The sequence below is a fragment of the Leiobunum rupestre genome, chromosome 3, assembly GCF_980474605.1.
Source record: "Leiobunum rupestre chromosome 3, qqLeiRupe1.1.hap1, whole genome shotgun sequence".
In the NCBI taxonomy this organism is placed as follows: Eukaryota; Metazoa; Arthropoda; class Arachnida; order Opiliones; family Sclerosomatidae; genus Leiobunum; species Leiobunum rupestre.
Window position 1 is genome coordinate 53,236,755 of NC_143386.1, and position 5,381 is coordinate 53,242,135.

General features: G+C 29.6%; 1 long non-coding RNA gene across 1 annotated transcript; it reads left to right on the top strand.

The window, feature by feature from the left end:
• The first annotated feature begins 342 nt into the window (after window positions 1–342).
• LOC149952587 (uncharacterized) lies at window positions 343–3,195 on the top strand. Its single transcript, XR_016480068.1, has 3 exons — window positions 343–496; window positions 2,064–2,313; window positions 2,402–3,195. It is a non-coding gene; the product is annotated as an uncharacterized LOC149952587 (long non-coding RNA).
• The last annotated feature ends 2,186 nt before the right edge of the window (window positions 3,196–5,381 follow it).

Consider the following 5,381-nt stretch of genomic DNA (forward strand, 5'->3'; position numbering starts at 1 on the left):
AATTCGTAATTAAGGTATACGCAATCATTTCTAAGTTTAAAATTAAAGTCCTTACATTAATTTTCTAAAGAAACTTTAGTTTGGATAAACTAAGCCTTATAAGTATGCTGTTATTATTTTTAGGTTTAGTAATTTTGTTCATAAAAGATAAAATTTTACTTGCTTTCTCTACGTGGTTCATATATTTCGTTCTTTGAATAAATAAGCGAACAAAAGCATTTAAATAGCATATCAAATAACCGGTTGTTTCATACTCCACGCTAAATGACTCGAGATAAATATAATTATGCAAACCCGACACCAGGCATTGTTTATTTTGCAAGACCGAGAGTACACTTGGATATCATTTCTATTAAAAGCTATTCTATTGCGTTCTTCATCTCAGCAATTTGATGGTCTTACGTTTATAGAAAAATAATTCGCCTTTACTAAAACTTTTCGATGAAGTATGCAGTTATGCTTGTGTTCCTGTTTGTAATATCATCTACATGGTTCTGTGAGTTTTACTATCATTTGTTAACCGAAGTTACATTTTAAGCTTTTAAACAGTATTGATTGCGGTCCTTATTTTTAGATTTATTAAGGTAATCAGTAAACCAGATCTGGTTTATCTTTAAAATTCCCCCAACTCGGGTATGTGAAATCATTGTGAGGCATCTGAAATCTGATCTGTCAGTTTACGATAAATTAAGATACGTTTCGGGGCTTAGACTACTTGAATAACATTTTTAACTTTATAAACTGATCTTATAAAATCTGAACGTAAATGCAGATAATCTGATAACTGATCTATTGTAAATAGTATCTCGGTTCAGATAACAAAAAATCGGTATTTTGTCATTTTAATGGGGTCTTATCTTTGATTTGGTACCAAGTTAATCGCAAATCAATTTTTATGGGATAGAATGAGATTGAATGATTTTTTGACTAATATTCACAATCCTTATTTAGGATTTAATACAACTTTATTTCGGATCAATTGTTTTAAATATTTTTAAAGATAAAATAGTGCTTTTAAGCGTAAAAAACCAAAAATATTGATGATAGACAAAATGAACATTTTGGATCTTTGCTTGAACTCTAGCTTCGAATATGGTTCATATAACCCCTAACTAAAATGAGTTAATCAAATGCCTAATTACGTAAACCACTTAAAACAACATCCATCCAAGTTTAGTTAAGTTACACACTTCGTCAATGAAAAATATAACCCATTTGGTCTCTAGCCAATTATAGGTTTAATAATATAAATGAGGATTGGGAGCCTTGTTAAAAATCATAAACAATTTAATTATTATTTATGTCCAAGCAACCCATAAAGAACCGATTTGTTTTTAAAACAAACTTTTATAACAAATATCAAAATTGCACCAGTTAAAGAATACAATGGTAAGCGGATTGATAAAAACAGAAAATTGATTTGTGTGATAGTTGACAAGTCAAATTAATGGATATATATTTCTTATTAATTCTTTGCATATTAAAATATACCATTAACCAATACAATATGTAGTCTATATATGATTCATGTTTAAAATTTTAACAGGTACAATGCATTTGTCAGTTGTGGTTTAAATAGAACGTACTTTATTAGAAGGGATTTGTAAAAAAAAATAATTTATAGCATAGCTGTTAAAAACTTTCAAAAATTACCTGATGCTTTAATTGTAGAAATATTCTTAGTACATTATTTTACAATTTGTTCAAACATGATGATTTTGGCTTGAGCTAAGATCATTATTTATGGGAGATGGAAAATGAGGTTTGGTCCAGTTCGTTTTACCCACCTAAATTTTTGAAAGGGAGTGTTTGTAAGTGGAAAAATTGAAGGCAATATGTCCTTAATAATTTGCACATTTGGCCGTTAAGTTTTTACCTCAGACATTCCGGCTTTGAAAGAAACAAAATAAACTCATAGAAAATGAGAAACAATTTGTCAAATATCACGCTCAACTTCCAAATATAAATGGCAAAATCAACCATGGTAAATTTCAAGGCAATTCTGTTAATAAGTAAAATAAAAAATATATTATTTTTAGATTAAAATTCACTTTACTCTACAGCCATGGACAGCCAAGCAACCACGGTCGTTTCAGGACAAACGACTCTTTCGCGCACCAGGATTCAACGAGCATCGAACACTACCCGTCCACCGACACAGGCGTCTCATCTTTCACCAACACCGACGACACCAAAGTTTGATGGTGTTGCTCTTTTTCCGGGCCCTAAAGATTTCTACATGTTACACTTTTTCCGCAACTGCTCTCCCCATCCTAAATAATTGCTAATTACTCAATTGCTTCACAAACACGAGTAAGTTCATTTATTTTCTTAAAAGTCGCTAAGATATATCTGTAGCCCTTTGTTTTTTTCTAACCTACACGGTGATTGTTTGTTTTAGATCAATTTTTACCGTTCTTCAGTGGAAGCCGGATATAAGATCACGATGTTTAAATATAAAATTATAAATTATTTTTCATAGAACCTTCATTTGGATTATAATACAATTTGAAAAAATATATAACGTTAAAAATTAAGCAAATAAATGAACTGAGAAAACATTATTTTTGTTAAAAAGTAGGTTAAAAGTCGTTGATGAACTTGTTGAACATTTGGTTTTGCAGCTCATCCAACGTTCTGTTATCCCCTGAGGAGTAGGAACAATGAGGGTTGTCGGTTGGGCAAAGCGCTTTCCAACTTGAAGTTGACGAGTTACGTTAATTCTTAAATCAAGTTTTAATAAATTTTTCTGATTCATTATTATATTGCAAATTTTAATTTTGTAAAAGTTTTTATGGTTATAAGATAACTGATATAAACATATCGACGGGAACTTACTTTTGATTTTAGTCTAACATCTTAGTAGTTTCTTCGCGATTTCACATATGTCTCTTTAATACATTCTACAAAATCAGATGTTGGCCAACTACTAGTTGATATACATCTACCGCAAATCTAATAGGAAACCAACCCCAATTCGGCTAGGAAACCAACCCCAAAATGAAATTTAAATATTTAACTTAACCACAGAAAAGAAATTCAATGAAAAAGAATAAAATGGTTTTATTGGCAGCTAATTTCACAAATTTTTATTTGAAAGTGGAAATTACTTATCATTGTCCTCATCACTTTCATCAGGCACTGGCTGTTTTTTTCTTTTTCCTCGACCTCCATCTCGTTTCAAACGCGTACTTTAACCAGTTTTTATGACAATTTCCAATTGGAAATTGGTTATGCCTTCAATATTTTCTTTGACTGCTTCTGCAAATTTAAATAGAATAATTTTTATTATGCAATATATATTCAATAAAACGTCCATTTAAATATGGTTTAATAAAAAAATAATAATTGTAAATGCATTAAATTAAAATAAAACACTTGCCTATTATTACATTGTTAAATTTTAATTCATTAAATGATTTCTTATGTTGAGGACCGCCACCAACCCAATTGTATTTCAATGCTAAGGAGTTAGTTAAAACTTTCTTTAAAATTGTCCTACATGTATCTTTTACAGTTAAGCCGCCATAAGATGCAAATGCTTGTATCTGTAAATGTTTTGCATTAGAATAATATAAAACCATGATGAAATATATATAAAATTATGAATTTATTACCCCTTGTTTTTTTACTGCATCAGATTCCATTAAGTCTTTCACAATTTTAACGTCTTCAAAAGATTTGAGTGGAAGTTTGGAAAACCCGTTGATATCTTCGATTTTCACTTTTTTTCTTTTTGGACGAACATCCTTGGTTACTGATTCCAGATTGAACTTTCGTATTTCGGTCCGAAAGCATCAACAGAACTGTCTTTTGAAAGTGGGCTGGTTGAATTTCTGAAAAGAAATTCAAAAAATAGAATACAATATAATAACTTAACTCAGTGGCACAGCCAGAAATTTTTCGAGGGTTTAAAGTATGTGAATAGGATTCGAGAAGGTGGTGAAAATTTAACGCTGTCTCGATGCTGTCGCATAAGATTGAACAAAATAAGTTAAGAATTGAGGCGTGTACAGCGAACAACAAACAATCAAACCATACAGACAAACAAAGTATTTGATATCATTACTTTTGTCCAAATTATTTCTACAATCCACCATTTGAAGAGCGCTTACTAGAATATATAGCTATATTCTAATTGGATTAGTTAGACAGTCAATAAAATATAGTTACTCACCTTATACGATAAGTTAAGTTAAAAGGAACCACCTATGGACTGTAAGGCAGAGGATGATAGAAGTAGCGAATAAGTTGATTAGTCCTTTAAAAGCCAAACCATAAACGACGGTTTATTTAAAAAGATTTCCCGAAAATAGTTTTTTGGGTTCCTTTTTGAAGAGATAGAATATACGCGTTCACACTAGACACTTTGGAACAGTTTAAACGGTTTCGAAAGATAAAATTGCACATTTTCAGTGTCAACTGTATTAAAAGCCATTCGATAAATGCATCAGACGGTATCTGGGTTACAATGTTTTAATTTTTATAAATATTGAAGACTAAAATTTTACTATATTGTAGTTTTGAGTCTTACGTTATAATTATTTCCTTATATAATTTTAAAAACTTTGAAAGAGATGTTTTAATATAAAAATTAAACTAATTTTTAAGAAATTTAAAGGGGAAGAATACAGTACAAACCTCTTTTTCGTTCAAGCTGAACGTTTCTGTTTTAACAATTACATAATTGAATTATATTTTTCTTATTAGGCTGAACATTCCTCTAGTGCTTAAAATAATTTTTATAATTATACTATAAATACCCAGCAAACACATATAGCTCCATTGGATATCCATGGCACGTTACCTTTGGACATTATTATGTCTGTGAGATATCCAAATATCCAGGTTTTACGTCACATGGATATTCCATAGATATCCAGATGTCATGGTTTTGGAGATGCAGGGAATTTCCCCTGGATATTGAATATCCAGGGGATGTTGTAGGGATATCTCAGGGGTTAAAAAAATAACATATTTAGGATATGACCAGGATATAATATATCCTAGGGATATCCAATATATATTCTAAAGATATCTTATAGATATTTATAATGTCCATATTATGTACGTTAGAGGTCTTGGGGATTTTTAAATTTTCCTTAAATATCCATATAAATATATTTTTATTTTATAAAGGATAAAAATTTATTAATGACTATAATTTATAAATAAATAAATAAATTTAAATAAAATGACAATTCTTGCATTAAAACCAATTATTAGCTATATATAGCTAAATAATTGGTGTAAATGCAAGAATCATCACATTAACATAACTAATAAAATTAATAAGATTTAGAATTAAGTGAAATTAACCATTTTTAATATTATGATTGGAGCTAGGCATGATGACGAAAGATATCAAAAGATTTATTAAA